The sequence below is a fragment of the Ailuropoda melanoleuca genome, chromosome 6 (genome assembly GCF_002007445.2).
Source record: "Ailuropoda melanoleuca isolate Jingjing chromosome 6, ASM200744v2, whole genome shotgun sequence".
Classification (NCBI taxonomy): Eukaryota; Metazoa; Chordata; class Mammalia; order Carnivora; family Ursidae; genus Ailuropoda; species Ailuropoda melanoleuca.
In genome coordinates, this window is record NC_048223.1 from 74332271 (window position 1) to 74343427 (window position 11157).

General features: G+C 45.5%; 1 protein-coding gene across 2 annotated transcripts in view; it reads right to left on the reverse strand.

The window, feature by feature from the left end:
* Positions 1–11142, reverse strand: part of LRRC20 (leucine rich repeat containing 20) — a 107952-nt gene extending 96810 nt beyond the window's left edge. Inside the window, exons 1-2 of one of the 2 annotated variants that reach the window (XM_034662622.1) lie at positions 11080–11142; positions 9104–9160 (exon numbers count right to left, since the gene is read on the reverse strand). The gene's annotated coding sequence lies outside the window, so the exon portion shown is untranslated. The remainder of the gene's footprint in view (positions 1–9103; positions 9161–11079) is intronic. The other variant, XM_034662620.1, reaches the window with a different exon arrangement.
* Positions 11143–11157: the final 15 nt, after the last annotated feature.

An 11157-nucleotide genomic window follows, 5' to 3' on the forward strand; every position in this document is an offset into this window, starting at 1 on the left:
TCACTCCCCCTGCCTGTGTTCCCTCTTACGCTGGCTGTCTCTCTCTGTCAAATAAATAAATAAAATCTTTAAAAAAAAAAAAAAAGAAAGAAACAAGTCACAGATCCCTCCACACTCACGGGTGTGAATGCCAGGAAGTGAGCATCATGTTGTCACCTTAACATCTGTTCACCACAGAGAACCACCAGGCAAAGGGAATGGCACATGCAAAGGCCCTGTGATGGGAGGGAGTGTGGACCACGTGAGGAACAGGAGCACAGAAAACGAGAGTGAGAACTGTAGGGGCTGAGGCCAGACCATGCAGGGCCTTCCTCAAGATTCCAAGAATAATGGGAAGCCATGGAAGAGAGGGTGGTGACGTAATCCAATGTGCACTTCTAGTCGGTGCCACCCCAGGGCTTCTGAGCTGAATTCAGAGTGGATGGATGAATAACCCCACCCGAATCCAGCCAGAAGACCTGGATAAGTGTTTGTCACCAAGGCAGCTAAGTCACATAGCTGGATGGAAGCTCCATGAGGTGTGCCCTTGTTCACCCCTGAATCCAAAGTTGGGGCCATACCAGCATCTGAGCAGATATTTCCAAATGAGTTTGTTGATGGAGAGATGGAAGCCAGGTATCTTGTTCAGAGCCTGCATGGAGATCAGATCCCTGGAGTCAGTCTTTCACTGTGAATTTGACAGTGCCTACTTAGTCATCATAAAAGGATTCCCACTGAGGGGAAAAAAAAAAAAAAAAAGGACTCCCATTGAAAACCCTGGACTCAGGGCGCCTGGGTGGCTCAGTCAGTTGAGGGTCTGACTCTTGGTTTCTAGTCAGGTCATGATCTCGCGGTGGTGGAGTCGAGCCCCACATACGATCTGTGCTCAGTGGGAAGTCTGCTTCGGATTCTCTCTGTCACTCACTCACTCTCTCAAATAAGTAAATATATAAAATCTTAAAAAAAAAAAAGGAAAGGGAAGAAAACAAAACAAAACAAAGCAAAACCCGGGGAGAGCAGAAAACAGAGCAGAAGCTCCCTGGGGCCGAGTACCTCTTGCTCCAACATGGCAAGCACCCACTCTTAGCTCTGGGCTCTCAGGCTCTGTACACTGCGTGCTTTGCCTTCGGGCCATGGTTGGCACGGGGCATGGCACCTTACTCACTGTCTGGATGACAGTACCTTTCTGTGTACTGCCATGACCGTACTGTCAGAGTGCTCTCTCTGGTTGGAGCTCAAGGTCTCTCAATGGTAGACTGGACGTGGTGTGGCATTAAGCATACTGCCTGCTTTCTTCCTGCAGGCCTGGGGTAATACAGGGAGGACTGTACCATGAAGAATCTTCTATTTAATATTGGGATGGAGAGGGAGAAAGACAGGCAAGACAGGTGTTGAATTGTAGTAAACAGGCAGATAATAAACTGACTTCGAGGGAGGACTTTATTATGCCAAAGTGACTTTGAACAAACCGAACCTCATTTTCTGAAGTCTACAGCTACAGACTTCGGTTGGCAAAACCTCCCAAAGAGGAAATGCTGAGACTGAAGCACAGGCCCGCTGGCATACCCAACAGTCATGCTGCTATGCCACCTGCCCCTCTTCTCCCAGCCTCACGGCCCCTGGCAATTTCTTGGAACTGGATTGGTGCCTAATCACCACGCTCGTTGGCCAAACGTTGGCTGGTCCGGACATGTAATCCTTAGAAGAACACTCTGGGTATGAGGGGTTCACCCTCCCATTTTTCAGAGGACAGAATAGCTTCAAAGCTCACGGTCATACAACAAGCAGGTGGGAAAGCCAGCACTGGAATCAAGGCATGTCGAAGCCTGTGCAATGGTAGACTGTTCCCAACCACAGCAAGAAGCTAGAGAATTTCTATAGATATAACAGGTGACCTTGGGCAAGCTAGCTTCTCTAAGGCTGCTCCCTCATCTGTAAAACACGCATAATAATACCTACCTTGTATGGCAGTGGGAATATAGAGATAAGATCTCTAGAAGGCCTAGTATAGCACCTGACTCAGCCTGGATGCCTATAAAAGTTACCTGTGATTGTTATCACCTTCTGAACACATTCTGTCTCTTATGTTTCAGGAGTTCAGGAAATGGATGCTGTTCATTGCCCAGGGCATTCAGAAATGTGATGATAAAGAATGGGTACCCAAGAGGCACCTTCACAGAAGGTGAAGGAGGAAATGCACAGGATGGCCAGCCAGAAGCAGGAACATTAGTCCCAGCTCCATGGGTCCTGGCTGCACGGCTTCAGAGAAATCATAACCTCTTTGAGCCTCAGTTTCTTTATCTGTAAAATGTAGGTGAGAACAATAAGCAGTCTGCCTCCATCATAGGGCTGTGGCTCAGTTTACGCGAGATGATGGTCCGAAAGTGCTTTGCAAAGTGGAAAAGTGTTATCCAAAGGTAAGCGGTGATTATCCTTATGATGATACAGACCTTGCGTGGATGGCCTCATGACAGAGGGTGGGGCCGGCCTCCCTGTGCCCCTGGAGAAGACAGAACCAGAGGGAACACAGGCACCAGATAAATGCAGGGAGAAGGCATAAGTTTTAGAAAGCCCGGGGGGCCAACCTCTGAAATAATAGACTCTAGAAAGGATATCCCTGGGTCGGGGATATCCAGGCTACTTCCATTTTTTGCAACTCCAATTATATTAATAGATGTTAAACATTCCAAAAAAGGGCTGCTCATATGTGGTGTATTTTGTATGTTCGATCAATAATTTGCATATTCAAAGGCAGGACAGCAGGTGTGGACCTTGGGATACCATGACTGTGGGGTCACAATTGCCCTGGCAGCTTCCCAATCCCCAGCTATCTAAATAACCTCATTCTGAGATAATATCCAACTAGTATACTTAAGGCCACACGAGACCCCCCTAGTCCCCCGTGGTAGGCTCTGGGGGAGGAGGCAGAGATACCTTTAAATTCTCATCTGACAAATAGGGGCGCCTGGGTAGCGCAGTCGTTAAACGTCTGCCTTCGGCTCAGGGCGTGATCCCGGCGTTCCGGGATCAAGTCCTTCGAGTGCCTCATCAGGCTCCTCCGCTGGGAGCCTGCTTCTTCCTCTCCCACTCCGCTGCTGTGTTCCCTCTCTCGCTGGCTGTCTCTCTGTCACATAAATAAAAATAAAATCTTAAAAAAAAAAATTCTCATCTGACAAATAGACCATGGATATCCGTAAGAGGACTACTGCTCGGTCCTAAAAAGGAATGGACTATTCATATGAGCAAAACGTTATGCTGCATGAAAAAGTGACATCTTACATAATACACATGGTATGATTCGATTTACACAAAGATTTAGAACAAAGTGAATCAGTTGTGATAGGAAGCAAATCAGTGATTCTTGCCTAGGGTTTGGGCTTTGATGGGGGGGTTCATTGCAAAAAGTTGAGGGAGATTTCTGGATGTAATGAAATGTTCCATATCTTTACTGTGGTGGTGTTTGCAAGAATGGAAACACTCCTCAAAACTCAGAGGCAAGCACACTTGTGAGGGCTCCATGTCAATTACACCATCACCCAATTGAGAAACAAAAATTCTCATCTGAAAAAGGAGGGCCACACCAGATCAATCTGCCCTCGACTGAGTCTCCTGTTTATATCTCAGCTTCCACAAAAGCTTTTTGAAGTCAGCTCAGCACGTACAGGCCACAGGCTGGTTCTGAGCCAGGCCCCGAGGGATGTGAGGCAAGAAGTCCTTGTCCTTGTAGAGTTAGCAGTCCTGCAGGGGACCAGGTGCAGAAGCCAAGAGCACTCCTGCACAAGGTGGGTACAAGTGATCACAGTGTGCACAGGGCACTGCGGGAGCTCACAGGAGAGAAGCGACCCTGGCTGGGGAGAGGAAAGTCAAGGAAGGTCAACCTAAATGGACTACTGAGTAAGAGTGCGGGCAAGGCAGGGAAGGGGTGGGTGAGGAGACCATCACTCCAGGCAGGATGTTCCATGGGACCTGCAGCACCTCTGTCTTGTTTACTGCTCTATCCCCTCCCCCAAAAAGTACCTGACACATAGTAGGTGCTCATTAAAGATTTGTTAAAGGACAATATGAACAAATATGGGAGTCTGCAAACTATGGCCTGTGGGCCAGATCCCGCTGGCTGTCTGCTTCTGTTAAGAAAGTCTTTCTGGACCCACACTCGTTTGTTCACACGTGGTCTCTGGCTTCTCTCTTGCTACAACAATAAAGTTGAATACTTGTGACAGAGACCATCTAGCCTGCAAATCTTAAAATAGTTACTCTCCGGCCTCTTATAGATAAAGTTCGCTAACCTCTGACCAAAGGCAAGAGGGGATGCCTCTGGAGTTTAACCCCTAATTAAAGGCTAAGAGGAAGGAAATTGAGATGAGAACAGTCGAATGAATCCTAGTGTCCAGTTACAAAGTGTTTATACACATTTCCTTAACCTTTCGTGAATGATAGGCAGATTGGTGCACTCGATGCCTGTCCTAACTTTCTTCTGCTGTGCCCTCTCACAATGCAGAGGCTGGACAGCTTAAAAAAAAAAAAAAGGCATTTTCACATTCCCTTGAAGCAAGACCCCCAGATGTGTGTTTCAGGGATCAGGGCTATACCAGCAGATGCCTTCACACAAGACTTGAATTCAGAACTGAGTTAAGTGGGGGAAGCAGCATTGTTGCCCCAGGCATCCATTATCTGGATGGATCTAGAGGGCTCATGTTGCCCTCTGAAGCCACTAGAGCGACAGCAGCAGCTCCGTGATCCCTGATCCTGGCTACGGTGGGGCTGGTGGCTGGACCAGTAGCGGCTTACTCTCCAGCTTCCTGACTCTGCTCCAAGTAGCGGCTCTCCTGGAGGGTCAGTTCTGCAGGGTTCTGAGGGTCATTCCTGAAGGCCCAGCCTGGAGCCCATTCCTCGAGCGCACCCAGTTTGTTTCAAGTGCCCACTTCTTGGAATAAACCTCTTCTGTTATTGCAACTGACTCCTAACTGATAGGCTATTTAAAAACACCTGTTGTGTTCTTTAAATGAAACCAGGTAAACATACGCGTTTAGCTATTTACGTGTTTTTCCCATTAGACACCCCCTAAAGTGAGAGCTTTTTTTTTTTTTTTTTAAAGCATAAACCCATAAGGACTAAGAAGTCAGTGCAGGATATGGCAGAAGACCAGTGAGAGCAACAACATTCTGGAAGCTGGACAGAAGAGAGATGTGGGGTGACTGAGTCCACAGAGTGGGAAAGTGGGGGTGGAGCAGCGAACAGGAGAAAAGCCAGCTTTTATCAGCGCTCCAGGAAGGCTCACGCATCCAAGGCTCCAGGTACCTCTGCGGTCAGGGGTGTGAGGTGTGGTTGGACAGAAAAAGACTGGCTTAGGGGCGCCTGGGTGGCTCAGTTGTTAAGCGTCTGCCTTCGGCTCAGGGTGTGATCCCCGCGTTCTGGGATCGAGCCCCACATTGGGCTCCTCTGCTGGGAGCCTGCTTCTTCCTCTCTCACTCCCCCTGCTTGTGTTCCCTCTCTCGCTGGCTGTCTCTCTCTGTGTCAAATAAATAAATAAAATCTTAAAAAAAAAAAAAAGAAAAAGAAAAAGACTGGCTTAAAGTCTTTAAAAAGAACAGCTGGAGCCCCCAGATCTCTTCCACTATCCTGCCCAGCTAAGCACCTTTCCCTCCAGGATAGCCACAGGTGATGGGAGGTTTATCTTTGAGAGAAGTAGGACAAGAGATGCAGCAGGTGTTGGGGACACCTGGGGCTTCAGAGACACACTCCAGGTGTGGCCTCGGGAAGGTGCTGTACTGAAGGAAAATGAAAGTCTGCATTCTGAATGGACAGAGTCCCTACTCCCTCCCTGGCCCCAGCTTGCCTTTCAGAACCCAGGCCCAGTCTTCCACTCCCCAGGCAGGAAAATGAAGGCTGCTTTTTAGGGAACACTGACCAGCAGAAGATAAAACACCTGTTTATATATAATGACATTTGGGGGACTCCCAGTGAAATAGTTGGTCTGGATCTCATGACCGCACAGAGATTCTCACCCTGAGAACAAGCCTCCCCTCCACCTTGGAGCGTCCTTTAAGTATTTCACCTCCTTGTGAATGGACGGCCCAAGATCATCAGGCATGTGAGGAAAGCTTCTAACCTGAAAAAAGGGGCTTAAAAACAGGCAGAGAAAGTAAACCCAAGGAACAGAGACAATGCAAGTCGGAAAAGACAACTCCAAAAAGACACCAACATTTCGGGGAGATAAAAGATAGTGCATTGTGCTAGACTGTTACATTGGAGGCCCCCAGTGAACTCTAACTCCCGGTCAGTGGGCTCTGGTCCTCTTCTCCACTGCTTCAGGGCTTGGCCATGTGACTTCCTTTAGCCAAAGGGATATTAACAAGTGTGGTGCAAGTGGGGACTTATCAGTACTTGCACACTGGGCTTCTCTCGGTAAAACACTTATAATCAGGGCGCCTTGGTGGTTCAGATGGTTAACTGTCTGCCTTTGGCTCAGGTCGTGATCTCAGGGTCTCGGGATCGAGCGCCGCGTCGGGCTCCCTGCTCAGCGGGCAGTCTTCTACTTCCTCCCCCTCTGCCTCTCCCCTCTGCTCATGCTTTCTCTCTTTCTCTCAAATGAACAAATAAAATCTTTTTTAAAAAACCCTGAAAATAAATTAAAAAAAAAAAACTACTTATCTTTGGCCCATGGGCATGTGTGGTGGTTTTAAAATATGTCTACAAATCCTTGGATATGTCTCCCTGCAAAAGGTGGAGCCTAATTCCTCCCCAGAGAATGTTGGCCTTACTTAGTGACTTGATTCTAGTGAACAGAATGTGGTAGAAGTAATGACATGATAGGTGATTTCCAAGGTCAGGTCGTGAGATTCACTGTAGCTCATTCCTTGTTCCCTCTTGCAGTGTAATCACTCAGAAAGAAGCCAGCTGCCATGTCACAATGACACTCAAGCGGCTCTGGAGAGGTCCACATGGTGAAGAACTGAGGTCTCCAATCCCCCGCCATGTGAATGAGCTTGCAAGCAAATCCTCTGACCCTGGTCAAGCCTTCAGATAAGTACAGATCTGGCGAACATCCTCACTGCAACCCCATGAGAGAGGGGCTTTCACATTCCTGACCCTCAAAGACTGAGAAATAGCAAATATGCATTCTTTTAAGCCACAAGTTTTGGAGTAATTTGTTACACAAGTCATTAAACTTCTTTGAGCCTCAGTTCCCCATCTATAAAACGGTTATAATGATGGAGGTTACTGTATAGGGTTGTTTCAGGAATATATGAAGCAGTGGTATACACAAATTACTTAAAAGAGTGAGACACTGGAACTTTGTTGTGTCGCAGTTATTGCTCAGTTGCTTCTAAAAGTACTCTGCTAACCTACAATGGTCCCACTTCCTTGAGTTCCTCATCTGGGAGAACATTTCCCCAGAGAATGTCAGTTTAAGAAGCAAGTTTTTGCCAAGACAATTCAATGGGGGGAAAGAATAGCCTTTTCAACAAATGGTGCCACATGGTCTGGTTATCCACATGCAAAAGAATGAAGCTGAACCCCTACCTCACTCCATACACAAAAATTAACTTAAAATGGAGCAAAGACCTAAGAGTAAGAACCAAAATTATAAACCTCTTAGAAAGAAACACAGGCGTAAATTTTTGTGATCTTGGATTAAATAATGGTTTCTTAGATATGACACCAAATGCACATGCAACCAAAGGGGGAAAAATAAATAGGACATTATTGAAATTAAAAACTTTTGTACTTCAAAGGTTACCATCAAAAAAGTGAAAAGAGAGAATGAGAGAAATTATTTGCAAGTCATATATCTGATGAGGTTCCAGTTTTTGGAGTATTTATAAAGAACACTTAAAACCCAACAAAAGACAAATAACCCAATTTAAAAATGGGCAAATTATTTGAATAGACATTTCTCCCAAGAAGATATGTTCTGGAACACAGATAGGTACATGAAAAGATGCTCGATACCATTAGTTACCAGGGAAATGCAAATCAAAACCACGAGATACCTCTTCACACCCACTAGGATGGCTATAATCACGTAGACAGATAATAACAAGTATTGGCAGAGATATGGAGAAATTAGAACCTGTGTACACTGTTGGTGGAACAATGAAATGGTGCAGCCACTCTGGCAAACAGGCTGGGAGTCCCCCAAATGGTTACGTCTACAGCTACAATTCCAACCCTAGGTGTACACCCGAGGGAATTGACAACATATACTCACACAACACTTGTACACAAATGTTCATAGCAGTGCAATTCATACTAACCATTAAAAGGAAGAAACCAGTAGCAAAATAGGGAGACCTATATAAACAGAAAGTAGATTAGTGGTTGCCTAGGGCTGAGGAGCTTGGAGGTAAATGTGAGCGACTGCTAATGCTTACTGGGTATCTTTTTGGGGTGAAAAAATGTTCTGAAAGTAGACAGTGGGGATGATAGTTGAATGACTTGTGAATATACTAAAAACCACTGAACTGTCTATTTTAAAAGGCTGAAGTTTGGGGCGCCTGGGTGGCTCAGTCGTTAGGCGTCTGCCTTTGGCTCAGGGCATGATCCCAGAGTCCTGGGATCGAGCCCCACATCAGGCTCCTCCGCTAGGAGCCTGCTTCTTCCTCTCCCACTCCCCCTGCCTGTGTTCTGTCTCTCGCTGGCTGTGTCTCTCTCTGTCAAATATACAAATAAAATCTTTAAAAAAAATAAAAAATAAAAGGCTGAAGTTTATGGTAAATTATATCTCAATAAAGCGGTTACACAAGAAAAGAGCAAGTTTTTAGAAAGGGTGTGAAAAAATTAGTTGAGTGTTGTCTTTTTTAGGGTATTCTAGAGGTGATGAAATCCATTCATACATGTACATACATAACCATGTGCACGCGCACGTGCACACACACACACACATACACACTTAATTTCAAACCAGAAACCAGAAAAGGTGAAGCTGATACCTTCTATTTGGGGAAAGAAGACACCAGAGCTCCTCAGAAGAAAATTCTAGACTTCTATTAATTTCAGTATGACCTTCCTAGGAGACAATTGTTCGTTAAACACTTTATATGCTTAACTCACAGGAGTACTCAGTGAGTTAACAGTGTTATTTTTCTCCATAATATGGATGAGGCTCAGAGAGTGTAAGTACCTTGCCTGGGGTCACACAGCTGTTAATGGGAGAGCTTCTTTCTGTACTCCAGGCTGCCTGTCAAAATGAATTAAAAAACAGATGATACTTCCCTGTCTCTGCAATTTCAAAATTGTACCCTGGTGTCAACCTTATTTACTTCATTTCAATCCATATTCCAACCCAATCTCTGGCCAGAAAGATCTCCCTGTTCTTTCCAGAATGCCCCAATATCTATAATCAAACAGAGATCAAGGAGGGGTGCCTGTTGTAATCACACACTTTGTAAGCTTTACACAGATGTAAATAAGTATCCCCCTTTTTCCTTCCTCTAGAAAGGGCCTCCTCCTCTCTCTCTCTTTTTTAAAGAGTTATTTATTTACGTAATTTCTATACCCAACATAGGGCTGGAACTTACAACTCTGAGATCAAGAGTCGCAAGCTCCACCACCTGCTGAGCCAGCCAGGCGCCCTGTCCTTCTCTTGACAAGTGCAAAACCATACAACCATAGAACCTTTCAAGGTTGAGCTCAGTCCCCTCCAACGCTGGGGACCTCCCTGCTGCAGGGCAGGCAGGAGTTCTTCTTCCAGAGTTCTTGGACGCTCACCACAAAATCAGTTCCATGTCATGCTCTGGCCCAACGCGACCACCAATCACAATATTTGCGTCACTGTATAAGTTCTTTTTGTTTGTGTTTTTTCTAAGTAATCGTTTGGTGCTCTCAGTAGTGAGGCAGTAGCTGTTATACTTGGGCTAAACACTCAATATCTCTTAGCTTCAATTTTCTCATTCGCAAAATGGGAACGACTGTAGCTATGTTGGTGGTACCCATGATTCTCTTTCCAATCCCATTTCTGGTGTGTTGTGGGCAGAAGACAATGCTGCCTAGAGCAGCAGTTCTCAAAATGTGGTCTGGAAATTCCTGGGGGTCTGTGAGGCCCTTTCCAAGATTTTGTGAGGTTTCCTCTTTTCAACTACTTATCTGGGTGAATCTGGGTTTCCTTCATATATGTGAATCAAAATAACACATTACAACAGATCGAGTGCGATGTGAGGATCCAGCTGTCTTCTATGAGGCGCACATTAAAATGCTTGCCAAAATGGAAAACAATGCCACTGTTCTCAGTAATTTCTTTTTGTTTTGGAAAACAGAATTTGTAAAATAAAAATATGTTAACATGTAATGACATTACTTTATAAATTAATGAACATTTTTAAAATCCTCAGTTGGGGCGCCTGGGTGGCTCAGCGGTTAAAGCGTCTGCCTTCGGCTCAGGGCGTGATCCCGGCGTTGTGGGATCGAGCCCCACGTCAGGCTCCTCTGCTATGAGCCTGCTTCTTTCTCTCCCACTCCCCCTGTTTGTGTTCCCTCTCTCGCTGGCTGTCTCTATCTCTGTCGAATAAATAAAAAATCTTTAAAAAATAAAATAAAATAAAATCCTCAGTTTTAATTTCTAATACACTAATTACCAATAGATATAATCCACACAAAGAAAAGCTCTTTGGGATCCTCACTAATTCTTAGGAATGTAAACTTTGAGACTGACAAGTCTGAGAACCCCTAGAGGAAAGAATAGCGTTCCAAATCGAGATTTTTCAGGTCCCTCTTGTTCTTAACCTTACCCTGCGTTTCAGTTCCTTTCTAACACAGTACTCATCCTTGCGACACGGGTAGCTATTAATCTGTTTTCTTAATGTTTATATGTTGCATTATCTGTGTATAGAGGGACTGTCTCTGGAGGGATACACGAATATATAGCTGGTACCAGTGGTCTCCCCGGGAAAGGGGAATTGGGAAACTGGGAGACAGTGGTTTAACCCTTCAGCTCTGATTTTTTTCCTAATACATCGCGCATGCATCGCCTATACTTAATATGGAGCAATTAAAAGTAAAATTACACTTTTGTTTAGATGGCTAGAAAACAGAAGTTGGCTCAAGTAAAGTGGTGGTGACCGGCAACTGGAAAAAAAGCCCGCCTAAGTTTTCCGCACTTACCTTCTCTGGGCTCACAAACACTTCGCATAGATTGCACCCCCCGTCGCGTCCGGCCCGCCGGGCTTCAGTCCTCCCTGC